The 27,937-nt window shown below is 45.6% G+C and overlaps 1 long non-coding RNA gene and 1 pseudogene across 1 annotated transcript in view; both read left to right on the top strand.

Moving 5' to 3' along the window:
* The first annotated feature begins 3,914 nt into the window (after positions 1 to 3,914).
* On the top strand, positions 3,915 to 4,908 carry LOC136837831 (SCAN domain-containing protein 3-like; annotated as a pseudogene).
* A 3,756-nt stretch (positions 4,909 to 8,664) lies between these two features.
* LOC136837837 (uncharacterized) overlaps positions 8,665 to 27,937 on the top strand; it is a 37,517-nt gene continuing 18,244 nt past the window's right edge. The window contains exons 1-2 of the long non-coding RNA XR_010852790.1: positions 8,665 to 8,875; positions 18,591 to 18,745. This is a non-coding gene — a long non-coding RNA (uncharacterized lncRNA). The remainder of the gene's footprint in view (positions 8,876 to 18,590; positions 18,746 to 27,937) is intronic.

Here is a 27,937-nt window from a genome sequence, read left to right as displayed (position 1 = left end):
AGTTCATCCAGTACGCAGCAGTCTTACCCAGTTCTCCATGACGGACTGCCTCTTGGAACTCTGTGAACTTTGACAAGAGAGCCATGCAACTATGATTTTCCTGTGCCCTTTTGAAGTTTTCCTTGCATGGTGTCTCAGAAAGCTTCATCAGAAGGACATTTGCTTCTTCGTTATGGACATCGGGATGCCTAGATTCGAAGGCTTGCAGCAGAAGGCGTTCTAAAGCCTCGAAGACCAACTTGTGGACAGCAGTGCTCTGTTGTAATGTTTTCCATGCATTACCTTCTCTATTGAACCACTGGCACATATTCCAGATTTTATGAGAATTTCCTCAAATCCACTCCCCCTAATACTCTTTCCAAGGGCACCCATGTAGGATCAAAGTAGATGAAAACCACCAACTCTGACAATGACATCCTTGAAGGATTCTGACTTTTCCCACACCATGGTATATGCTTTCATTACAACTGCCAAGTCAAAAGTCACAATAGTATACATCTGCCCAATCTCCCTAGATACAGACTGAGACAGCCCCAGAATGTGCTGGACAGTGGCATATTCATTTACTGAAGCAAAGATGGGTGCAAGAAAGTCAACTGTTGATTGTTTGTTATTCATGTTTGAGCTTCCGTTTCAGTAAGGGAGACCCAGCCAGCCCATGGAGGCGTAGTTTGCTGGCGACCATATTCCTGAAGTAGTGCTCTTGCAAACGCCCAGAACATATCTGAAGACTTTGCTGCAAGCTCTACTTGAGATTCAGGAACTTGGGTGCATGATAGCGTCAAGTTTGGTTCTGGCTTTTTACTTTTCAAAAAGCAGGGTTCCACATTGGTTTGTGTCACTGTGACAGAATGCTGCTTTGTCCTAGGCATGGTTTCCAGATTTTGTAATTTGGTACAATCACTGCTTGTTTCTTGTATGATAATACCATGGGTATTGTGGCTGGTTCCACTGCTGGAGGGAGTTTCCTCCAATAGATCAAAGTTGTCCCAACATAGGTGTGTGACTATGTTAGTGTCTGTGTCAATTGTGGGTGGGATCAATGAGTTTCTCAAGTCAGTGCTTCGGCATATTGCACTTTCCAACTCAAGCACTTTGGAGTATGGTGCACAGTGACCGAAGCGACTGATCATGGTGACTATGACTGCACTACCAGTAATATGTCACAAGGTCATGCTGAGGAGGAGGTGCTTTGGCATCATCCACTTTCCACCTGTTACTGCATAGCAAAGATCATTTGCAAGTGACATAATTAACCTCTGCTTTCTAGCATTAGACCATCCGGTAGACTTTTGTGATCTTTTCTTGCCAAGCAAGTGACTCATAAAATTTAGAACACTCCGAGGTGGGCACAGTTTGTTTTTCAATAACACACTTGCAGAGGGGGGCGGGGGGGGGGCAGGGTACTTTTTGGGACTCTTTGTGAGCCATCATAATCGCTCGCCTTAAGATTAAAGCAGACTCCTCTAACCTTTTAGACTCAGAGGCAGCAATTTCAAAAGCAGACTCAATGGCCTGACTCTTCTTAACCTCTGGGGCATGTACAAGCTCACTTTTGTAGTTTGGTTTCCAGAACTGAATTTCATTACTAAAGCGTTTGATCAACCTGGATTTCAGTTTGTAAGTTTTGTAGTCTGGATTGTAAAATTCTGGATGATGTTCAAGCATGAACTGGAGGTAGTGTTCTCGAAGCATTGTCATACGCTCAACATTTAAGTCCTCAATAATGCTTTTATTCACATAGTCTGCCAGATGAAAAAAAGCTGCATCATGAGCAGCCTGCAGTTTCAAATTTGACGGGTAGTCTTCACTTTTTCTGTGGGGACGACGATCATCACTGCGCGTCAAATCCTTCCAGCAGGATTCATGATAGTAAGCCTCTTGAGCACACAAATCAACATCCTGCAGTCTATGGACGAGGTTCATATGGTTTTTTTTCTTCTGCACCACGTTTAATAGACTTTTCGGCTGTCTGTGTCATACATTTTACTAGGTGCTCTTCTTGGCCACATTTTTTCTTCCTCCTACAAAGGCAAATTACACATTCATCGTCAGGGAGAAGAGGGCGACCTATCTCTGCTTCTGCAGGTTTACTCCGTTTCGGTCTGGATGCTGTGCCTCCGGGTGTACATTTATCTTCGACAGCCTCTGAATGCTTACGTTTACGAAGTCTAGAGGTATTGGTGAACTTCTTATAACACCATTGATGAATACCATGGCAATGTTTATTGAAAACTTTTGGAACACCAGCACAAATGTTATCTAGCCTATCTTTGTCATTTTCCGCAGACTGTCGCAGCTGAACAGTGTCTGTTATTGTCTTAAAGCTAGTTTCAGACAATGGCCTGACATTTTTGTCTGATACAAGAGAATAATGTATGATGCACACTAAGTCACTTGCTTTTTCTTTCTTCCTTTTTAACTTTAACAGTCTAAGAGGCTTTTCATCTGACATTTTATTCTTGGCCATCATCAAAGCAATTCACACTAACCACCTGAAATTAAGAATTGCACGTTAGAAAGAGGACATCCAGCAGGTCATTTCAGTATGTAAGTCATAGGAACTGAAGAAGATATGGCTATTTATATTTCTCCTAATCCTAAAATTTTGGCTCGAAACAAGCAGTGCACCTCCAACTTTGACATGAGCTGCTACATTTACCCACCGATGATTCAACTGAAGACAAGCAGATTCATGAATGCTGATGTGTACCCTATCTAAAAATACTAGTCTCCGAAAATCCCCCGGGGGGGAGGGTTTCGACCACTGGCCCATGCCGTATACCCAGAGGTTGGCATCGGAGGATTCTGATTGGCTGAGAGGTAATTTATACCCTCTTTCCAGACTCCTTGGCAGAATTATAATGACGCCATTGAGGGAGGAAGAAGGTCCCCAATACAAGTGACCATTTGGCCGTTTTCACTGCCAGATTCCTCAAATTTGGCCTAGCCAAAAATGACTGGCCGTAAAAAAAATATACGTTCATGGCCAAACCATTTGGCTGGATTTTGGCCGCGTTCCATTCTAAAATGGTTTTGTGCCATCTTACTCACCTAATATCATTAACCAATTGTAATAATACATATAAGTGATATTGCAATTGCATATGAAATTACATCGATACAGACGACTTTCTAGACACGTATGCAGTTGTGTTGCCTTCATACCGACACAGTCACAGTCACACACTGTACATGTTCAAGACGAAGCTTCGAGTAGAGTAGTAATACACTGATCGAATATCACGAGAGTGACGAGACTAGTCATTACAGTCTTTTGGTAAACGTTTACGGCATATGGCTTGGTCTGAATATAGTGGTTTTTATTTTCTTTGGAATTTTTATAGACGATATTAGTAAGTATTATTATAAGTGAATGTGCGCAGAACTACAGACATTGGAGTATCTTTGTTTATATTAGGCTACAAGTTTTTGTTAATAAGGATTATTATAAGTGTGAATGTGCGCGGAACTACAAACACTGGAGTGAATATCTTTCTTTGTATTATGCTACAATTTTTCGTTTCTAAACTAATTTAGTGTTGTACCGGGAACAAATTTTGATTTTGGTTTTTTATCGTGTATCTGTAGGACTTACGAGTGTTTCTAATTACGTTTCATGGGGACAACATTTCGTATTAATTATACCAATCGCATATGTGTAGGCCTGTAGCATAGTTTTATAAATGACCATACTTCTTATATTATCCTGTTTCTACTTAAGTTATGTACAATTCAAAAATGTTATTTGTTATATTATCCTATTTTTATTTAAGTTTTAAAGCCAACTTTAAATTTCTACTGTTCACAGTTTGCTTAAGCACCCTGATTTAGTTGCTGAGTCAATTCTGTCTATAAGCTACCATTTCAAACTTCTGTTTAACACCTTACGGTACTGGTGATATTTTTTCAAAATGCCTGGTAGCAAATGGAAAGGTTGCTATGACAGTGGAAGAAAATATAACAAATCTTGGGAAGAAAAATATGTGTGGGTTTGTAGAGCCAGTGATGGAAGTGAAACTGCTTTTTGTCAGAAGATTTGTAAAACCCATATACGTAGCTCCGAAAGCTTATCGTTGGCAGACCATGGAAAATCAAAAGGTCACAATCATGATTAGGATAAATAAGTGCAGCATCATCACAGTCTACAGTAGGGCACTCCCTACCTCCCTCCCTGTAACTGTCACTCCGAAGAAAAAATGAAAATGAAATAAAACGAGTGGAGTTAGAGTTTGCAGTATCTATAACTTGCCATTGTCCAATAGCAAGCATTGATCACCTTGGTGAAATCATGAAAAGGAATAGAAAAGGTAGCGAACTTGAGAATTTGCATCTACATCGTACAAAATGCAGCAAGTTAATTTCCAAGGTAATCTCGCCTGCACTGTTTGAGGAAGTCAAACAAGATGTAAAGGAAAAAAGTATTCTTTACTCGTGGATGAGTCAACTGATGTTGCAGTAAACAAACATCTTTGCATTGTTCTTAGATATTATAGTAATTTAAGATGCAATATTGTCACTGAGCTTGGAGGCCTTCTGCCAGTTGCTGGAATTACAGGTCGAGAGTTGTTTGAAACACCAAGTAACACTGAAAGAAATAGGACTGGAGTGGTCGAATTGTGTGGGGTTTGGCAGCGATGGTGCCTCTTCCATGGTAGGTGAACATAACTCGGTTTGGTCTAGAATAAGAGAACAGTCTCCAAATTGCCAGCTGAACAGGTGTGTCTGTCATTCTCTTTCCTTGTGCATCGAAAAGGAATTTGAAAAACTACCTTCTAATCTTGGTTATATCTTGCAAGAAGTGCCCAAGTGGTTTTCGAAAAGCAATATCCGCAGAGAAGCTTTTAAGTTACAGAACTGTTCATGATAATGGATCCAAATGAGGAGGGAGAGAAAGAGTACTGTTAGTACGTGGCAAGGTCATTTATAATATACTAACAAACTGGGAAGAGCTGAAAGCCTACTTCCTTGTTGCACATCCCAATGCAGACGTATCTTGCCGTTACAAGGCAAGGGAAATCTCTGAAATGTTAGATGATCCAATCAATCTTATATATTTTCATTTCATATCTCCCATAGTTACTGAATTTGAAAGAGTTAATTCACTCTTTCAAACAACCGATGGAGACCCAGTAGAACTTTTAAAAGAGTTGACCTTACACCACAAGAGTCTACGAGACAGACTACTCGATAGGAGTGGGAAACCCTTATTATTAAACTCTATTGACTTTGGGGCCAAATTCTCACATGCATCAGATAGATTCCTTTTGTAACACCATCATTCTGCTGAAGCAGTGCGTAAAATAGAGGAGGTAAAAATCGATGCGCTACTATGCTGACGGAAGCGTTGCACCAAGTGGAAAAGAGACTTCCAGCTTTTACAGGAATTTTCAAAGGTTTCAGTGCCCTATCACCATGCAAGGTATTAAGTCAGACCGAATGGGTTCCATTCAAAGAGCTTCCAATGCCTCACTTTCTTAAGGAAAGAGAGGATCTTAACGAGCAACAGTACAGAAAGATTATACATGTATCTTGGGCTGAAGAATCCATATTTAAAGGGCAAATTCCAAAGAAATCATCATCTTTTTGGCCTGGGGTAGTACAGTACACAAGTTCGACAGGTGAAAAGCCTTTTGAGGAATTAGGAAATTATGCGTTAGCTTGTCTAACAACACCCACAAGTAATGCAGTAGTTGAGCGGATGTTTTCTACGGTAACTAATGTAAAAAAAAAATCAAGAAATCGCTTGGACTCTGAAATGTTAGAGGCCATAATTAGAGTACGAGCTCACTTACAGTTCCAAGGCAAATGCTGTCGAGATTGTAAAGTTACACCACTTATGCTGGAATTATTCAAGTCGACTAATGTGTATGAGAGAAGTACCGAAGAGAATGAAGCTGATAATATTTTGAGTTCCTGAATTTCAGTAATTAAATTAAGTTTTGACATCATCAACCATCCTGAAACATCTCATAAGATGAATGTAAGCATTTTTCACCCTTTTTCTTATGCCAGATTATTTTTCTTGTAATTTCAATATCCACATGTTAATGTATGATTCTTGACTATCGTAAATACATAGGCCTATAGATTAGATTTAGATAATGCCAGCGGGGAGCAAGATGTGAATGAAATATATATAAAAAAAGATCATTGGGAAATGGATATAAGGAGAAGAGGGTTGGAGGGATAAAAGGGTGTCCTTACCACTTGGATTGGGGTTTTAGTTGTAATTTGGGTTTTTGTTTGGTCATCCTCAAGAGGAATAACATCCTTAGCAAAAATACATATTGTGAGTGAAAGTATGTGTTATGCATCATCATCATCATCTCACACACGCACGTATGTGTAGTAGATATTATATTCAGTGTATATATACCTTATATTTATCGTGTATGTCAATTCTCTCTCTCTCTCTTTCACACACACGTACAGTGATTTTCATGTATGTTAAACGTATGTTTGTGCGTGTCAGTGTTTGTTGTTTATTATCTTTGCATTTTTCCATTTTATGCTTGTTTGTAAATAAAAAACAGTTTTTGCTTATTTACATATGTATTTCTTTGTTTACATATTTATTTATTGCCATGTTTACTGTCAAGGTCATGATGATAAAAGAAAATGTTAAAAATGCTTAGTGTTGTTATGTCAGTAAGCCTGTTGAAATATTTGGCCGAAATTTGGCCGTGAAGGGGGAAAAGTTTGGCCGTCAGGTCTCTCGGCAGTCTGGCAACTCTGTGCAGCAAACTGCTATAGCTGATTCAACTAGCCTACGAGACGTTTGTTTGGCGACCTCTGATTAGCTGGTACAGGGAGGTCTGCAGCCTCAGTTTCATTTTAACGTTTGTAGCTCAGAAAACTAGCAATATATTTATATTTTTTAATTCATCAACGTTTTACACAAGATAGGAAAGTTCTGATCATACCATAGGATCATTTTAATTGTACAACTAAATCGTGATTTTCTGAAACCAGTAAGATAAAACACAAAGAAATTACAACGAGTAGAAGTGAAGAGAGAAATTTCATTGTTTATACCTGTTTTCATATCGTCGGATTTTGCATCATTCATGCGATCAAGATAAAATAAAACTAGTGTTTTTTGCAATAAATTCACCCTGAATACGCTGATGGTTTCAGATTTTAGATGCGTGTGATATGTGAAGAAAAATGAAGAATATGTCGTATTATGTTGCATCTGTACTTGACTCAGTTTGGCAGTAGAAACCGAGAGACGGTGATCTGCAAACCAGCGAGAAAGCGTTGACATGTAATTATTGACATTGCCAATTAGCGATATGAGAAGTTTGGAGTTTCGACAATATTTACCGTATTATTATGTCATTACATTTTCTGTACATAAATGCATAGAATTCACATTATGACTGTCGAACTTTTTCACTCCAATATCATATATGCCCGTATTTCTGAACATATCTGATAAGAAAAAATGAATAATCATATGGATGCCTTTGGTTGTGTTGGCTTCAATTTAGTCTAGATGAGAAATTTGCATTCTGTAGGCTACATGATAAATAACAGGCTAAATAATTATGAGTTCATTATTATGGCCGCTTGCTTCTTTGGTCAATAACACGAAAAGATGATGGTTTTTATATGTTCATTCAATGAACGAAAGTACATCTTTTATTTCTTACCATAAAATCTATTGGCGATGTAATGAATATAAAATTCTGTCTTTTTCAGAATTTGTTTGAGATGCTCTTACACCAGAACGTTTATTCCTCTATATACATGTTATATTTGATAACTGTGCAGGCCTGTTATTTATCATGTAGCCTACAGTATGCAAATTTCTCACCTAGCCTAAATTGAAGCCAACACATCCAGATGCATCCATATGATTATTAATTTTTTCTTATCAGATATGTCCAGACGTACGGACATAATTATATGATACTGGAGTGAAAAAGTTCGACATTCATAATGGGAATTCTATGCCTTTATTTACAGAAAATGTAGACATAATAATACGGTAAATATTGTCGAAACTGTTAACTTCTCATATTGCTAACTGGCAACTGTCAACGGCGCCTCAGCTTTGCAGATCACCATCTCTCGGTTTCTACTGCCAAACTGAGTCAAGAACAGATGCAACATAATAAGACATATTCTTCATTTTCTCTTCACATATCACACGCATCTAAAATCTGAAAGCACCAGCGTATTCAGGGTGAATTTGTTGTATGAAAACACTTTATTTTATCTTGATCGCATGAATGATGCAAAATCCGATGAGATGTAAAAACAGGTATAAAGAATGAAATGCTTCTCTCTTCACTTTTACTGTAATTCCTTTGTGTTTTATCTTACTGATTTCAGGAAATCATGATTTAGTTGTACAATTAATACCGAATTCTATGGTATGACCAAAACTGCCCTATCTTGTGTAAAACGTGAGATAAATGAAGAAATATAAAGATATTTCAAGTTTTCTGAACTACAGACGTTAAAATGCAACAGTGAGCGAGCTGCATACCTCCCTGTACCAGCCAATCAGAGGCCGCCAAACAAACGTCTCTTAAGGCCCAAGAATCTACCTTAAGTGAATCGACTATATTTAAACACCCAATTTATGGCGGTCGTTCAACCTTTATGCGTATTTTTCGGCGTTTCCCTTTGGCGATAACCAAGATGTGTGCGTTTAACCGATTATTATTTAAACATAATGAATTTAGTTTGGTGCTTTAATCATTTTAGCCGTATGTTGACTTAATCCGGTTGCTAATTACGCCGGTTATGCGTATTTTTCGGCGGCAATAACGCAGATGATTGGCGATATATAGGAACTAAATGTGAAATCAAGATGTGTATTGTGGTGGTAGGGTTCCTTCCCTAAAAGTGACACTATAAGGTTAGTACATTACCTGATTTTTGCCAAATTTGGTTTGGTATTTTGTTAAGGGTAATTCGATTGATAATACATGAGGGTAATTCAGAGTGAAATTGCCGAGAATTTATTCACAGGCACTTCAAATTCGGAATTAGGGCTGATGTAATTAATCATTGACAAAGAAACGCGCCCGTTAGTCAAAAGTGTCTAATGGATTTGAATGCGAGTGTCTATTAATATCCAAAACGCCTCCAAGGGGCCGTAACATTACTCATTACAGTAACTGTTAATATGGTAAGTTTTTAATTAGTATATGGTCATATAACCTTATAATATATAGGCTATATATGCTTGCTCACCCTCGGTAGCCCTGAGGACGTCGTCATGTCCAAAAGTTGAGCGCCGATGACCAAGACGTTTATCATCCGTATCATCATTGTTAAAATTAACAGTATGGCGCCGCGTTGATGTTAAATATGAAGTTCATTCAATATATTATCCATTTCTTGTTGAAATTTGCCTGAGGTGATTGTTGTAATTAGGATGGTTAACAATGAAATATTAGCTACCTCTAGGGAGCCTAGCCTTGAAAACATGGCGGCGTGGCCCGGCGATTTCCAGCCGGCTCACTACTCACACTTCAAAGTTGGAATCTCGTTTTGGTTCGAAGTCATTTTGTGGCTGGAATTTATTTCATTCAGTGGGCTAGGGCCAAATTGGACATTTTTTCAACGCAAAATTAGATTAATACAATGAGTTTCGGAATTTAATGTCAGGGTTAATTTGAATGGCTTTTGTCCAGGACATATATTGTTATTTTAGGCATATGATCCTCAGACTTGTTAACATGGGCAAGGTAGCCTAGGCTATGTAGCCCGCTGGCAAGTTAGCCTAGGCTGTTTAGTACCCTATTGGCAAGGTAGCCTAGGCGATGTAGCCCATTGGCAAGGTAGCTTAGGTTATGTAGCCCATTGGCAAGGTAGCCTAGGCTATGTAGCTCATTGGCAAGGTAACCTAGGCTATGTAGCCTATTGGTAAGGTAGCCTAGGCTATGTACCCTATTGGCATGGTCAAGTTGGGATTCCAGCAGGCTACGATCTTTGACAGTGGCACCCTGGTTGGGTCAGGTCAGGTCACGATGTCCTAGGGTGAGTTAGGTCAAGTTAGGAAAAAAGTCGCATTAATATTTGGTGGTTAGTAACAAAGTCAGAGAAAAGTCACAATTTGGTTAGGAAAATGTCACATTAATTTTTTCCTGTGACATTTTTACCTGGGACTTTTTCTATGACTCTTTCCTGACTTTCTTAGGTCACTTTCAAGGAAGTATCATGGGACTTTTTTCCTTTTCCTGTGACTTTTTACATGACTTTGTCCCAGACTTTTTTTACAAGTGACTTTTCCCTGTGACTTTACCAGTTTTTTACCTATGACTTTTTTTTTTTACATGACTTTTTACCATTGACTCTTTTTACCTGTGGCTGTTTTTAACCTGTGACTGTGAATTTTTTTTACTTATGACTTTTTACCCGTGACTTTTTTATCTGACTTTACCAGTGACTTTTTTACCTCACTTTTTTACCAGTGAGTTTTGCCTATGGCTTTTTACCTGTGACTTTTTTACCTAACTGACTTTTTTACTCTTTTTTTTCTAACTTTTTTTACCCGTGACTTACTTGTGACACTTTTCCCTGACTTTTTTTACTGCTGACTTTTTCCTGCCTTTTTTACCTGTGTCTTTTTCCTGTGGCTTTTCCTGGCCGTTTTACCTTTGTCTTTTTCTTGGCTTTTTTTTTTTTTTTTACCTGTGACTTTTTTTACCTGACTTATTGGTAATGCTAAGCCAGCTGTCCGCAGTGAGCTAGCCTAGGCATTGACATTTCCCCATGTTATTTTACCGGCTGAACAAGAATTTAAAATATTTTGTCCGTCGGCTGTAACTAAAATGTAATTGACCCTTGAAAACTGCACGTCTGTATCAATGGGTCGCTCACACAGCTCGGGTAAAGTACAGTTTAGCAGCAGCCGACAGGCAAAATATTACCTTAAACTCTTGTAGAGCAAGTAAAATAACCTAGAAAAATGTCAGTTGCCATAGTCTAGCTCCACTGCACACTTTTCGAAGCTTTCATAAATGGGAAACATAACATTACCATTTGTGCTTTCAACTTGGGTGGCCTCTATAGGTCGCAGAATGGCGCTGCGCACCTTATCTGTACTTTTTAAGATTCTTGGCAAGCTAGTATGTTCTGGCAAGAGGTAATTACTTTATATTCTTGTTCAGCAAGTAAAAAACTCAGGAAAACGTCAGTTGTCAGTCTCTTGCAGCTCTCACTAAGCACAGAAAACTGGCAGCTGCTGATTGGTGAACCGAAAGCTAGCACGTGCGTGCTAAGGCTTAGAATCAGTAGTGCTAGTAATGAAGGAAAAGTGCCCTTGGAATGGCTCCCGCTATCCATTTATTTGCCCTTCTTTTTACGCTTGTTCTTCGTGTTCCAAATGACATATGTAACAGGAAATACAACAGTAAGGTACCCAAACCTTTTCCCAAGTTATTTACCCTGCCGAAAACCCCAAATTCCAAATGGGCCCCCCTTACTGTTAGCTATTCTCGAAAGGGTTTTACCTCACCCAAAACCCTGATTCCCAACGGGTCCCCTTTACTGTCGGCTGCAGTTCTAAGGTAATTTACAGCTTAATTACGTTTGACTGCCAAAATATTACTTTAAATTCTTGTTCAGCAGGTAAAGTTCTATAGAAAAAGTCAACTGCCATAGCCTAGCTCACCGTGGACAGCCGGCTTAGATCTACCTGCACATTTTTTTTTAACATCAAAATTAGAATAATTAATACAATGAGTTATGGAATTTAATGTCAGGGTTCATTCAAATGGCTTTTGCCCAGGACATATATAATTATTTTAGGCAATGTGATCCTCAAACTTAACATGGGCAAGGTAGCCTAGGCTATGTAGCCTATTGGCAAGGTAGCCTAGGCTATGTAGCCTATTGGCAAGGTAGCCTAGGCTATGTAGCCTATTGGCAAGGTAGCCTAGGCTATGTAGCCTATTGGCAAGGTAGCCTAGGCTATGTAGCCTATTGGCAAGGTAGCCCCAGGCTATGCCCTATTGGCAAAGTAGCCTAGGCTTGTAGCTTATTGGCAAGGTAGCCTAGGCTATGTAGCCTATTGGCAAAGTAGCCTAGGCTATTTAATACCCTATTGGCATGGTCAAGTTAGGATTCCAGCAGGCTACAATCTTGATCACAGTGGCACCCTGGTTGGTGACGTGATGTTATTTATAACACATACTACAATTCTTCGTTCTTACCTGCAAGGTAAATATGATGTATGTAGTATTTGAGGTTTGGTCCCATTCTCGTCGCAGATGTCCGAGGATGAAGGGCTATAATAAAGGTATATCTTTCAGCTCGTGTTTATTCCCTGCTTCATTTGAGAAGAAGGCGGTAAGAGATGTATACAAAATACAAAAGCATATACAATGGAATCATAACAAGACATATGAGCATCGGAGCTCGATACACAATAAGGAATTATATTCTACATACATGAGGTAGAACTCATAGGATCGAAGCCTGTGTGTCGGATTCGATACTAACACAACAATAACTGATTACACTTATACTCTACAGCATTACGCAACATCTAGCTGCAGCTTTGAACTGAACGCCGTCTACGGATTCTGGCGTTATATAACATGTCTTGCACTTATGTTAAGACATACATGACAGTCTCCTCCCCCTTTACATGTGACTAAGAAACAGAACTGTTTCTCAACACTTACAAATCTAATCTTTCAGGAGGTTTTCCTCTACTCATTCGGTTAGGGAGTACTGGAGATGTGTCCTGAGCTGTTGTGAGATTTTCCTCTATATTTATAGTTGGAGGTTCAACGTCTTGGTGAGCAGTTTGCACATCTGTGTTATTTAAGTTTGAGGTATTTGAAACTTGTACTTCTGTATTATTTGTACTGAATGACTGCAACTGATCAACATGACGTTTTACAATCTTTCCACTGACGTAAACATCATAATGTAAATTTCCTAACTTCCTGACAATTTCTCCTTTCACCCATTTCTCTGGTGTATTGTATGATCTTACCATGACATAACTTTTGAAGGAGTGAAATGTCTTTACCTCTGGAAGTTTTTTTACTTGATCATAACCTTTTTTTTCTAACTGACGCTGTGTAGCTAGGATACATAAGATCTAACTTACTCCTGATCCTCCTCCCCATCAACAAATATGACGGTGTTACACCCGTAGTACTGTGTAATTTCTGTTGTTCTATAGGATAAGAGAAACTTTACAATATGAGATGTTACATTACCAGAGTTTGCTTGTCTACACTTCATCTTATGTTTGAAGGTTTGGACAAATCTTTCTGCCTCACCATTCGTGGATGGATGGTAAGTTGCTGATAATGTATGTTGTATACCATTCACATTCAGAAATTCTTTAAACTCCTGTGAAGTAAACTGTGGACCATTGTCTGACACTATTCTTTCTGGCAAACCATGCGTTGCAAAGATTTGCATGAGTGATTTTATAGTTACTACCAATGATGTTGTTTGCATTGGTATAACTTCTGGCCACTTACTATATGCATCTACTAGTATCAAATATGAGTATCCTAAAAATGGACCTGCAAAATCTATATGCACACGTTGCCACGGGTATCTGGGTAATTCCCATGGATGCATTCTTGTTTGTTTAGGATTATTTTGTTGCAATGCACAATTCATACACTTTTAACCAAATTTTCAACGTCCCTATCCACACCTGGCCACCAAACATAAAAATCTAGCAATTGACTTGGATCTCACTATACCTTGGTGGTCAGCGTGTATTTCTGATAAAACCCTGTTTCTTAGTGCATTTGGAATCACTACTCTTGATCCTCTCAGGATACAATCTTGTGTGACACTCAATTCATTCCAAATCTCTTTGTATGGTTTACAATTGACATCATCTACACAAATATCTCTGCCAGTTGTTAGACTCTGTACTACTTTCGTGAGTACTGGGTCTTTCTTTGTACCTTGTGCTATTTCCTTAGCTGTAACAGGTAAATTATATGCAGAAATTAAAAGAATACTTTCATCATGTTCTTCTGGTGCTTTGTCTACAGGCAATCTCAACAAAGCGTCTGCATTACCCATCTTTGATGTTGGTCTATACTCCATGTTATAGTCATATGCAGCTAATATTATTGCCCAACGTTGTAGTCTTGCAGCTACTAACGCAGGTAAGCTTGCTTTTGGACCCAAAATCATCAACAATGGTTTGTGGTCTGTAACTAACGTGAACTTTTTCCTGCCGTAGAGATACATAGGGAACTTCTCTACTCCATACATTAGTGCTAATGCTTCCTTTTCAATTTGTGAGTAGTTTCTTTCTGCTTTGTTTAATACTCTAGAGGCAAAAGCAGTAGGTTTTTCTGTACCAACTGGCATTACATGTGCTAGTACTGCACCTAAACCTATGTTTGAGGCGTCACAAACCAACTTTACTGGCAAATCCATTTGATAATGTACAGTACTAGGAATGTGGGTGAAGTCACTTCTGCTTTGATTCTTTCAAAGGTTTTTTTTATATTCCTTTGTCCAATTCCATTTAACATCCTTGTTCAGCATATTATATAATGGGTATGCAATTGTTGCTAAGTTCTGAATGAAATTTCCATAAAACGTTACTAAACCTAAAAATGATTGCAATTCCTTTACATTTTCTGGTACCTTTGCTGACTGTACTGCATTTACCTTATCTTTTGTCTTGTGAATACCTTTACCATTAACAATAAAACCCAATTACTCTACTGAGTCAACTTCTAAAATACATTTACTCTTGTTGACTTTGATATTATGTTCCTTTAGTTTCTGTAGAACTGCACGTAACCTTTCTCTGTGCTCTTTTCTTGTTTTTTTACCAGCTACTAGTATGTCATCAATGAAAATGAATACTCCCAACATACCTGCAAATATTTTGTCCATTGTTTGTTGCCACATAGCTGGACTGCTAGCGACTCCATATGGAAGTCTTTTTGGATGATACAGCCCTAAATGTGTGTTTATAGTACATAACTTTTGGGAATTTTCATTCATGGAAAGCTGTCGAAATGCCTGTCTTAGATCTACCTTGGAAAATACAGAGCATCCTGACAAAGTTGTGAACATATCTTTGGGATTTGGCAATGGATGTTGAGCTACTTGCAATTGTGGATTTAGTGTTACCTTGTAATCTCCACATAACCTAACTTGACCATTGTCCTTAACAATCAGAACTAATGGTGTAGCCCAGTCTGAATAATCTACCTTTTCCCACGAACCTTCATTTTCTAACCTTCTAATTTCAGTTTCCACAGCTGTTTTCAATGCATATGGAACTGGTCTTGGAGCAAAAAATCTTGGAGTGGCATTCTCCTTCAAAACTAAGACTGCTTGTGCATTCTTTACTGTACCTACTCTGTCTTCAAAGACTTCTTTATAATCTGATAGAAGATTAGTTATTGAAATTTCTTCTGTTGGTTCTTGTTTTGTACCTGTAACCCCTTGTAGAATACTAGGCCAATCTAATTTGATAAAGCTTAACCAATCTAGACCCAATAAGGTTTGTCCTTTACCTTTGACTACTGTCAATGATAACTTGCCTATCTCTTGATTATTATACTGTACTTTCACTTGTGATGAACCTACTACTTCTATGTTTGTACCATTGTAACTTTTGAGCACCTTGTCCAAAGGTCTTATCACTAGGTTAGGTATTGTTTGTGCAACTTTTTCAGAAATTATTGTTACGTCTGCAGCTGTATCTGTCTGCATGGGTGTGAGTTTCCCATTTATTTCTATTTGAGCCATAAGACGTTCTTGTGCATCTTTGTTCACAGAATTTATGTGAAATGCAAATTCTTCTACTTCTGTTGTCGTATATACACTGTCTTCATTTGAACTAGAGCTGTCATATGAATTCACCCCCTCTGTTAATATGTTTAGTGGTCTTTGCCTTGGCAAATTTACACTGACTTGTTAAATGACCACGTCTCTTGCAGTTATTGCCTCTGACCTGATGCTGGACACTTATCCCAATCATTGCTATAATGATCTTGTCTACCACACCTATAGCATGGCTTCTTTTGAGGGTTTTGTGTGCCTATGTGACTGATTTTTCTGTGAGTTTGCAGTTGGTTTACCCTTGTTATACTTGGATATACCTGGGCTAGGCTTAACTAATTGATGTGTTTGCCCTTTCTTTGCATGTTGGTAACTCATTTTATAGGCTACACGATTTACCTGGCTGCTGCTGTCATTTTAAGTCTTACCTGCAATGACATTTGATTGATAATTAACCATTTCTAATGCTCTTGCTATTTCCAGAACTTTTTGCAAGGTTAGTTTCTTTACTTGTAGCAATTGCTTTTGTAGCTCTTGGGTCAGGTCAGGTCACGATGCCCTAGGGTGAGTTAGGTCAAGTTAGGAAAAAAGTTCCATTAATTTTTGGTGGCTAGTAATAAAGTCAGATAGAGAAAAGTCACAATTTGACTAGGAAAATGTCACATTAATTTTTCCTGTGACATTTTTACCTGTGACTTCCTGGGACTTTTTTCTGTGACTTTCCTGACTTTTTTGGGTCACTTTCAAGGAAATATTATGGGACTCTTTTTCCCTTTCCTGTGACTTTTTACATGACTGTCCCAGACTTTTTTTTACTAGTGACTTTTCCCTGTGACTTTATCAGGTTTTAACCTATGACTTTTTACTAGTGACTTTTTACCAGTGTAACTTGTGACTTTTTACCAGTGAATTTTTACTTGAGAATTTTTACTTGTGACTTTTTACCTGTGACTTTTTACCTATGACTCTTTACCAGTGACTTTTTTACCTGCCTTTTTTATCAGTGTTTTTTCTTGACTTTTTTATCTGATTTTTTCCTATGGCCTTTTACCTGTGACTTTTTCTGTTTTTTTACCTGTGACTTTTTTCTGTTTTTAGCTGTTACTTTTTTCTGTATTTTTTTTACCTGTGACTTTTTTATGTTTTACCTGTGACTTTTTCCTAACTTTTTTTAACCTGTGACTTTTACTTGTGACACTTTTTACTGACTTTTTTACATGTGAATTTTTCCTGCCTTTTTTACCTGTGACTTTTTCGTGAATTTTTCCTGCCTTTTTTACCTGTGACTTTTTCCTGTTTTTTTTACCTGTGTCTTTTTCCTGTTTTTTTTTTTTACCTGTGTGACATTTTTACCTGACTTATTTTCTGTGACTTTTACTTGTGACTTTTTTCTGACGTGTCTGTGATTTTTTCTGACTCTTAGCTGTGACTTTTTTAACCTGTGTCTTTACCTGTGATTTTTGTCTGTCTTTTGACTGCAACTGAGAAAAATAATGAATCAAATTACAACTTCCTTCCATAGCTAATACAGCAAAATTTGTAACCAGTAAGCACCCCTAGGTTAGTTTAGGGGGTAGCGCCATAGTGCACCTCACACAGTGCACTGTAGGCATTACTTGAGGTTCTTTGCAGCATCCCTTCCATGGCCCCTAGCTGCTTCAACCCCTTTCGTTCTTTTACTGTACCTAAGTTTATATTCTCTTCCATCTTTCCATCTTCCTAACAGTTGATTCACAGTGCATCTGCTGTGAGGTTTTCCTCCTGTTACATCCTCCTAACCTTTTACTGTCAATTTCCATTTCAGCGCTGAATGACCTCAAAGGTCCCAGTGCTTGGCCTTTGGCCTAAATTCTGTATTCTATACCAGTAGGCCATAGCTCATGTCTCCCTTATAGTGACTTTATTTCACTTGGTTTTGTGTGTTATGCCCTTGGGAATGGTGTAGCCTAAAGCCAATTTACATACAAGCACTGCTCGAGTGTTTTGTTTTAAGCCTGTCAGGTAAACTTTACTTGAGCTGCGTGGCCTGACTCCCGCCAGTCGCCAACCAGGACAGGTTACTGCCTTTTTGGAGGTCAGGGCACAGCGCCCTAAGTTAGGTTAGGTAGGTAAGATCTGGTTAGGTCAGGACCTGGCATTATAGGAATGGTTGTCTTATATACGTACGATGAACCTGTTCCGGTCGGCGACTGGCGGGAATCAGGCCGCTCAACTGAAGCAAAGTTTTACCAGTGCATTTTTTGGGGGGACCTTCCTTTGTAATTGCTTTGATTAGGGCCATTATTTGTAATTTTTGAGGATACTTTACCAAAGTGGGTAGCGCAAAAGTAGCTTGTGCCCCTGTAACCAGGTTAGGCCAGGCTAGGTCTGCTTTCTGCTGGCGTAATTCTTGCCGCTGATTAACCGATGGCTGCAGATAATCCTCCCTCGCCATCTGCTTCTATGAATCTTTATACACGTTTTGGTAAAATTGACTTCAGCTGCGCAGCCTCGTTCCCGCCAGTCGTCAACTGGGACAGGTTCCTCATACATAAATGGACATAACCTTTCCTGTAATGCCAGGTCCTGACCTAACCAGATCGTACCTACCTAAAGATCGTACCTACCTAACCTAACATAGGGCACCTTGCCCTAACCTGGCTGGGGGCACTTCACTCCCCCTGGACCCACCCAAAAAGGGCATAAACTGTCCCGGTTGGCGACAGGAGGGAATCAGGCCGCGCAACTGAAGCAAAGTTTTACCCACATTTTCCTCTTACGAAATGGAATCTAAAGTATAATAGTGTAATGTTCTGCATTCAGAGTCAAATACAATGTATTTTTCTTTTCAGCATATTCCGTTGGATGCCATGCACGAATGCACTGGAGCCAAATATTGTAAAAGATTCAGAAGAGCCCCCCCCCCACCTCCACTGCCACTACCCTTGGAATTTGGGCGTAGAAGCACTTTCAAGAAGTCTTGGGACTCACTGCTTCTACAATTAATGTAAGTTTGAATTGTTACTGACTTTATAGTGGGGTTAGTGCTGTCAGTGCACCCCACTTGGAGCACTGTAGGCATTACTTAAAGTTCTTTGCCGCAAGCCTACGTCCCCCAGCTGCAACCATTTTCGTTCCTTTAACTGTACCTCCTTTCATATTCTTGTTCTTCCATCTTACGTTCCTCAACCCTCACGTTCCTCAGCCCTCTCCTAATAATTGATTAATAGTGCAACTGCTTTGAGGTTTTTTCCGTGTGCTACTGAACCTTTCAAGCCTTTTTTTTTATACTTAATAATTTTCGTTTCAGTGTTGAAAGCCTCATACGTCCCAGTGCTTGGCCTTTGGCCTCAATTCTATATTCAGCTCAATTCCTTATCAGTGCAAGTTCGATTTCATTGCCAAATGTTGGACAGTACTGACATTTAAGTGGCAGTCTTATCAGTGGTAGTGTTAGGTGGAATGTTTCAATGCAGTGGATCTTGCCCTTTTTATTTCCACGGCCCTTCTGAGAGATGGCCTTTCCCTCCTCGCCCCCTCTGAGAGATGGCCTTTCCCTCCATGCCCCCTCTGAGAGATGGCCCTTCCCTAAATGCCCCCCCTCTGAGAGATGTCCCTTCCCTCCATGCCCCCCTCTGAGAGATGTCCCTTCCATCCACGCCCCCGCTAAGAGATGTCCTTTCCTCACACGCCCCCTCTGAGAGATGGCCCTTCCCTCCATCCATCCACCCCCTCTAAGAGAAGTCCCTTCCTCCACGCCCCTCTGAGAGATGGCCCTTCCCTCCACGCCCCTCTCTGAGAGATGTCCCTTCCTTCCACGCCCCATCTAAGAGATGGCCCTTCCCTCCACATCCCCTCTAAGAGATGGCCCTTCCCTCCACACCCCCTCTGAGAGATGGCCCTTCCCTCCACGTCCCCTCTGAGTGATGGCCCTTCCCTCCACGCCCCCTCTGAGAGATGTCCCTTCCCTCCACGCCCCCTCTGAGAGATGGCCCTTCCCTCCACGCCCCCTCTGAGAGATGTCCCTTCCTCCCCCTCCCCTCCACGCCCCCTGAGAGATGTCCCTTCCCTCCCTCCATCCACGCTCCCTCTAAGAGATGTCCCTTCCCTCCACGCCCCCTCTGAGAGATGGCCCTTCCCTCCACGCCCCCTCTGAGTGATGGCCCTTCCCTCCACGCCCCCTCTGAGAGATGTCCCTTCCCTCCACGCCCCCTCTGAGAGATGTCCCTTCCCTCCACACGCCCCTCTGAGAGATGTCCCTTCCCTCCACGCCCCCTCTGAGAGATGTCCCTTCTCTCCTCCACCCACCCCCTCTGAGAGATGTCCCTTCCCTCCATGCCCCCTCTAAGAGATGGCCCTTCCTCTCCACACCCCCTCTGAGAGATGTCCCTTCCTCCATGCCCCCTCTAAGAGATGTCCCTTCCCTCCATGCCCCCTCTAAGAGATGGCCCTTCTCTCCACGCCCCCTCTGAGAGATGTCCCTTCCCTCCATGCCCCCTCTAAGAGATGGCCCTTCTCTCCATGCCCCCTCTGAGAGATGTCCCTTCCCTCCACGCCCCCTCTGAGAGATGTCCCTTCCCTCCACGTCCCCTCTGAGAGATAGCCCTTCCCTAAATGCCCCCCTCTGAAAGATGTCCCTTCCCTCCACGCCCCCTCTAAGAGATGTCCTTTCCCTACACGCCCCCTCTGAGAGATGTCCCTTCCCTCCCTCCATCCACGCCCCCTCTAAGAGAAGTCCTTTCCCTTCATGCCCCCTCTGAGAGATGTCCCTTCCCTCCACGCCCCTTCTGAGAGATGTCCCTTACTTCCACGCCCCCCCATCTAAGAGATGGCCCTTCCCTCCACACCCCCTCTAAGAGATGGCCCTTCCTCAACGCCCCCTCTGAGAGATGTCCCTTCCCTCCGTGCCCCTCTGAGAGATGTCCCTTCCCTCCGTGCCCCTCTGAGAGATGTCCCTTCCCTTCAGGTCCCCTCTGAGAGATGGCCCTTCCCTACACGCCAGCCTCTGAGAGATGTCCCTTCCCTCCACGCCCCCTCTGAGAGATGTCACTTCCATCCACGCCCCCTCTAAGAGATGTCCATTCCCTCCATGCCCGCTCTAAGAGATGGCCCTTCCCTCCATGCTCCATCTTAGAGATGTCCCTTCCCTCCTAGCCCCCTCTGAGAGATGTCCCTTCCCTCCACGCCCCTCTGAGAGATGTCCCTTCCCTCCATGCCCCCTCTAAGAGATGACCCATCCCTCCACGCCCCCTCTGAGAGATGTCCCTTCCCTCCACGCCCCCTCCGAGAGATGTCCCTTCCCTCCACGTCCCCTCTGAGAGATGTCCCTTCCCTCCACGTCCCCTCTGAGAGATGGCCCTTCCCTAAACGCCCCCTCTCTGAGAGATGTCCTTCCCTCCACGCCCCCTCTGAGAGATGTCCCTTCCCTCCACGCCCCTCTGAGAGATATCCTTCCTCCACGTCCCCCTTCTAAGAGATGTCCCTTCCCTCCATGTCCCTCTAAGAGATGGCCCTTCCCTCCATGGCCCCTCTGAGAGATGGCCCTTAGCTCCATGCCCCCTCTGAGAGATGTCCCTTCCCTCCACGCCCCCTCTGAGAGATGTCCCTTCCTCCACATCCCCTCTGAGAGATGTCCTTCCATCCACGCCCCCTCTGAGAGATGTCCCTTCCATCCACGCCCCCTCTGAGAGATGTCCCTTCCATCCACGCCCCCTCTGAGAGATGTCCCTTCCCTCCACTCCCCCATCCACGATGTCCCTTCCTCTAACAGAATGTCCCTTCCCTCACGCCTCTTCTGAGAGATGTCCCTTACTTCCACGCCCCCCATCTAAGAGATGGCCCTTCCCTCCACACCCCCTATAAGAGATGGCCCTTCCCTCCACACCCCCTCTGAGAGATGGCCCTTCCCTCCACGACCCCTCTGAGTGATGGCCCTTCCCTCCACGCCCCTTCTGAGAGATGTCCCTTCCCTCCACGCCCACTCTGAGAGATGGCCCTTCCCTAAATGCCCCCATCTGAGAGATGTCCCTTCCATCCACGCCCCCTCTAAGAGATGTCCCTTCCCTCCACGCCCCTTCTGAGAGATGTCCATTCCCTCCACTCCCCCTCTGAGAGTTATCCCTTCCCTTCCTCCATCCACGCCCCCTCTTAGAGATGTCCCTTCCCTCCACGCCCCCTCTGAGAGATGTCCCTTCCCTCCTCGCCCCATCTGAGAGATGTCCCTTACTTCCACGCCCCCCATCTAAGAGATGGCCCTTCCTCCACACCCCCTCTAAGAGATGTCCCTTCCTCCACGCCCCCTCTGAGAGATGACCCTTCCCTCCACGCCCCCTCTGAGTGATGGCCCTTCCCCTCCATGCCCCTCTGAGAGGTCCTTCCCTCCACGCCCCTCTAAGAGATGGCCCTTCCCTCCAATGCCCCCTCTGAGAGATGTCCTTTCCATCCACGCCCCCTCTAAGAGATGTCCATTCCCTCCACGCCCCCATCTAAGAGATGGCCCTTCCCTCCACTCCCCTCTGAGAGTTATCCTTCCCTTTCCTCCATCCACGCCCCCTCTTAGAGATGTTCCTTCCTCCACGCCCCTCTGAGAGATGTCCCTTCCTCCACGCCCCCATCTAAGAGATGGCCCTTCCCTCCATGCCCCGTCTGAGAGTTATCCCTTCCCTTCCTCCGTCCACGCCCCCTCTTAGAGATGTTCCTTCCCTCCACGCCCCCTCTGAGAGATGTCCCTTCCTCCACGCCACCTCTAAGTGATGGCCCTTCCTCCACTCCCCTCTGAGAGATATCCCTTCCCTACATCCCCCTCTGAAAGGTGTCCTTCCCTCCACGCCCCCTCTGAGAGATGTTCCTTCCATCCACGCCCCCTCTAAGAGATGTCCTTTCCCTACACGCCCCCTCTGAGAGATATCCCTTCCCTCCCTCCATCCATGCCCCCTCTAAGAGATGTCCCTTCCCTCCACGCCCCTCTGAGAGATGTCCCTTACTTCCACGCCCCCCATCTAAGAGATGGCCCTTCCCTCCACACCCCCTCTAAGAGATGGCCCTTCCCTCCACGCCCCCTCTGAGAGATGTCCCTTCCCTTCGCACCTCTCTGAGAGATCTCCCTTCCCTTCACGTCCCCTCTGAGAGATGGCCCTTCCTCCAAACGCCCCCTCTCCCTTCCCTAAATGCCCCCTCTGAGAGATGTCCCTTCCTCCACGCCCCTCTGAGAGATGTCACTTCCATCCACGCCCCTCTGAGAGATGTCCCTTCCATCCATGTCCCCTCTGAGAGATGGCCCTTCCCTCCACGCCCCCTCTAAGAGATGGCCCTTCCCTCCACGCCCCCTCTGAGAAATGTCCCTTCCCTCCACACCCCCTCTGAGAGATGTCCCTTCCCTCCACGCCCCCTCTGAGAGATGGCCCTTCCCTAAAGGCCCCCTCTGGGAGATGGCGCTTCCCTCCACGCCCCCTCTGAGAGATGTCGCTTCCCTCCACTCCCCCTCTGAGAGATGTCCCTTCCTCCACGCCCCCTCTGGGAGATGTCCCTTCCTCCACGTCCCCTCTGAGAGATGGCCCTTCCCTCCATGTCCCCTCTAAGAGATGTCCCTTCCCTCCACGCCCCCTCTGAGAGATGTCCCTTCCCTTCACACCATCTCTGAGAGATGTCCCTTCCCTCCACGTCCCCTCTGAGAGATGTCCCTTCCATCTACGCCCCCCTCTAAGAGATGTCCTTTCCCTACACGCCCCCTCTGAAAGATATCCCTTCCCTCCCTCCCTCCAACCACGCCCCCTCCAACAGAAGTCCCTTCCCTCCACGCCCCCTCTGAGAGATGTCCCTTCCCTCCTCGCCCCTTCTGAGAGATGTCCCTTACTTCCACGCTCCCCATCTAAGAGATGGCCCTTCCCTCCACACCCCCTATAAGAGATGGCCCTTCCCTCCATGCCCCATCTGAGAGATGGCCCTTCCCTCAACGACCCCTCTGAGTGATGGCCCTTCCCTCCACGCCCCTTCTGAGAGATGTCCCTTCCCTCCACGCCCCTTCTGAGAGATGTCCCTTACTTCCACGCCCCCATCTAAGAGACGGCCCTTCCCTCCACACCCCCTCTAAGAGATGGCTCTTCCGTCCACGCCCCTTCTGAGAGATGTCCCTTTCCTCCACGCCCACTCTGAGAGATGGCCATTCCCTAAATGCCCCCCTCTGAGAGATGTCCCTTCCATCCACGCCCCCTCTAAGAGATGTCCCTTCCCTCCATGCCCCCTCTGAGAGATGTCCATTCCTCCACGCCCCTCTGAGAGTTATCCCTACCCTTCCTCCATCCACCCCCCTCTGAGAGATGTCCCTTCCTCCACGCCCCTCTGAGAGATGTCCCTTCCCTCCTCGCCCCATCTGAGAGATGTCCCTTCCCACGCCCCCATCTAAGAGATGGCCCTTCCTCCACGCCCCCTCTGAGAGATGGCCCTTCCTCCACACCCCCTGTGAGAGATGGCCCTTCCTCCACGCCCCTCTGAGAGATGGCCCTTCCCTCCATGCCCCTCTGAGAGATGTCCCTTCCCTCCACGCCCCCTCTGGAGAGATGGCCCTTCCTCCACGTCCCTTCTGAGAGATGTCCTTCCTCCATGCCCCCTCTGAGAGATGGCCCTTCCCTCCACGCCCCTCTGAGTGATGGCCCTTCCTCCACGCCCCCTTCTGGGAGATGTCCCTTCCATCCACGCCCCTCTAAGAGATGTCCATTCCTCCACGCCCCCATCTAAGAGATGGCCCTTCCCTCCACGCCCCCTCTGAGAGTTATCCCTTCCCTCCATCCACGCCCCCCCCTCTGAGAGATGTTCCTTCCCTCCACGCCCCCTCTGAGAGATGTCCCTTCCTCCACGCCCCCTCTGAGAGATGTCCCTTCCTCCACACCCCTCTGAGAGCTGGCCCTCCCTCCACTCCCCCTGGAAGAGATGGCCCTTCCCTCCACGCCCCTCTAAGAAATGTCCCTTCCTCCACATCCCCTGTGAGAGATGGCCCTTCCTCCACGCCCCCTCTGAGAGATGTCCCTTCCTCCACGCCCCTCTGAGATGTCCCTTCCTCCACGCCCCCTCTGAGAGATGTCCCTTCCTCCAAGCCCCCACTGAGAGATGTCCCTTCCCTCCATGCCCCTTCTGAGAGATGTCCTTCCCTCCACACCCCCTCTGAGAGTTGGTGCTTCCTCCACGCCCCTCTGAGAGATGTCCCTTCCTCCACACCCCCTCTAAGAGATGGTGCTTCCTCCACGCCCCCTCTAAGAGATGTCCCTTCCTCCACACCCCCTCTGAGAGAAGTCCCTTCCCTCTACGCCCCTTCTGAGAGATGTCCCTTCCTCCACACCCCTCTAAGAGATGGCCCTTCCCTCCATGCCCCTCAAAGAGATGACCCTCCCTCCACGCCCCCTCTGAGAGATCTCCTTCCCTCCACGCCCATTCTGAGAGATGTCCCTTCCCTCCACGCCCCCTCTAAGAGATGGCCTTTCCCTCCATGCCCCTCTAAGAGATGACCCCTCCCTCCACGCCCCCTCTGAGAGATGTCCCTTCCCTCCACGCCTTATTTGAGAGATGTCCCTTCCCTCCGCACCCCCTATAAGAGATGTCCCTTCACTCCACACCCCTCTAAGTGATGTCCCTTCCCTCCACGCCCCTTCTGAGACATGTCCCTACCTTCCGCGCCCCCTCTGAGAGATGTCCCTTCCCTCCACACCCCTCTGAGAGCTGTCCCTTCCCTCCACGCCCCCTCTGAGAAATGTCCCTTCCCTCTGCGCCCCCTCTTTGAGATGTCCCTGCCCTCCACACCCCTCTGAGAGATGTCCCTTCCCTCCATGCACTCTCTGAGAGATGTCCTTTCCTCCACGCCCCCTCTAATAGATGTCCTTCCTCCACACCCCTATAAGAGATGTCCCTTCCCTCCACGCCCTCTCTGAGAGATGTCCCTTTCCTCCACGCCACCTCTGAGAGATGTCCCTTTCCTCCACGCCACCTCTGAGAGATGTCCCTTCCCTCCAAGCCCCCTCTGAGAGATGTCCATTCCCTCCACGCCCCTTCTCAGAGATGTCCCTTCCCTCCACGTCCCCTCTGAGAGATGTCACTTCCCTCCACGCCCACTCTAAGAGATGTCCCTTCCCTCCACGCCCCCTCTAAGAGATGGCCCTTCCCTCCACGCCCCCTCTAAGAGATGGCCCTTCCCTCCACGCCCCCCTAAGAGATGGCTCTTTCCTGCATGCACTCTCTGAGAGATGTTCCTTCCTCCACGCCCCCTCTGAGAGATGTTCCTTCCTCCACGCCCCCTCTGAGAGATGTTCCTTCCCTCCACGCCCCCTCTGCCAGATGGCCCTTTCCTCCACGCCCCCTCTGAGAGATGTTCCTTCCTCCACACCCCCTCTGAGAGATGTTCCTTCCTCCACGCCCCCTCTGAGAGATGCTCCTTCCTCCACGCCCCCTCTGAGAGATGTCCCTTCCTCTACGCCCCTTCTGAGAGATTGCCCTTCCTCCACGCCCCCTCTAAAAGATGGTCCTTCCTCCACGCCCCTCTAAAAGATGGCCCTTCCCTCCACGCCCCCTCTAAAAGATGGCCCTTCCCTCCACGCCCCCTCTAAGAGATGTCCCTGCCCTCCACGCCCTTCTGAGAAATGTACCTGCCCTCCACGCCCCTCTGAGAGATGTCTCTTCCCTCCACGCCCCCTCTGAGAGATGTCCCTTCCCTACACGCCCCGTCTGAGAGATGTCCATACCCTCCACGCCCCGTCTGAGAGATGTCCCTGCCCTCCACGCCCCTCTGAGAGATGTCCTTCCTCCACGCCCCCTCTGAGAGATGTCCCTTCCCCACGCCCCCTCTGAGAGATGTCCCTTCCTCCACGCCCCTCTGAGAGATGTCCCTTCCTCCATGCCCCTCTGAGAGATGTCCCTTCCCTCCACGCCCCTCTGAGAGATGTCCATACCCTCTACGCCCCCTCTGAGAGATGTCCATTCCCTCTACGCCCCCTCTGAGAGATGTCCTTCCCTCCATGCCCCTCTGAGAGATGTCCCTTCCCTCCACGCCCCCCTCTGAGAGATGTCCCTTCCTCCACGCCCCGTCTGAGAGATGTCCCTTCCTTCCACGCCGCCTCTGAGAGAGGTCCCTTCCCTCCATGCCCCCTCTGAGAGATGTCCCTTTCCTCCACGCCCCCTCTGAGAGATGTCCTTCCTCCAAGCCCCTCTGAGAGATTTCCTTCCCTCCACGCCCCATCTAATAGATGTCCTTCCCTCCACGCCCCCTCTGAGAGATGTCCCTTTTCTCCACGCCCCTCTGAGAGATGTCCATACCCTCCACCCCCCTCTGAGAGATGTCCATACCCTCCACGCCCCTCTGAGAGATGTCCTTCCTCCACGCCCCCTCTGAGAGATGTCCCTTCCCTCCACGCCCCTCTGAGAGATGTCCCTTCCTCCACGCCCCTCTGAGAGATGTGCCTTCCTCCACGCCCCTCTGAGAATGTCCCTTCCTCCACGCCCCCTCTGAGAGATGTCCTTCCTCCATGCCCCCTCTGAGAGATGGCCCTTCCTCACGCCCCCTCTGAGAGATGTCCATACCTCCATTCCCCTCTGAGAGATGTCCCTTCCCTCCATGCCCCGTCTAAGAGATGTCCCTTCCTCCACGCCCCTCTGAGAGATGTCCCTTCCTCCCACGCCCCTCTGATCAATAGATGTCCCTTCCTCCACGCCCCCTCTGAGAGATGTCCCTTCCTTCACGCCCCCTCTAAGAGATGTCCAATCCTCCACGCCCCTCTAAGAGATGTCCTTCCCTCCATGCCCCCTCTGAGAGATGTCCTTCCTCCACGCCCCCTCTGAGAGATGTCCCTTCCTCCACGCCCTCTGAGAGATGTCCCTTCCCTCCACGCCCCCTCTGAGAGATGTCCCTTCCCTCCACGCCCCATCTGAGAGATGTCTCTTCCCTCTACACCTCCTCTGAGAGATGTCCCTTCCCTCCACGCCCCCTCTAAGAGATGGTCGTTCCCTCCACGCCCCCTCTGAGAGATGTCCCTTCCCTCTACACCCCCTCTGAGAGATGGCTCTTCCCTCCACACTCCCTCTAAGAGATGGCCCTTCCCTCCACGCCCCCTCTGAGAGATGTCCCTACCCTCTACACCCCCTCTGAGAGATGTCCCTTCCCTCTACGCCCCCTCTGAGAGATGTCCCTTCCCTCCACGCCCCCTCTGAGAGATGTCACTTC

The sequence above is a fragment of the Macrobrachium rosenbergii genome, unplaced genomic scaffold (genome assembly GCF_040412425.1).
Source record: "Macrobrachium rosenbergii isolate ZJJX-2024 unplaced genomic scaffold, ASM4041242v1 13869, whole genome shotgun sequence".
Lineage (NCBI taxonomy): Eukaryota > Metazoa > Arthropoda > Malacostraca > Decapoda > Palaemonidae > Macrobrachium > Macrobrachium rosenbergii.
Note: the sequence above shows the minus strand (reverse complement) of the source record. Positions and strands in the feature narration are given on the sequence as shown.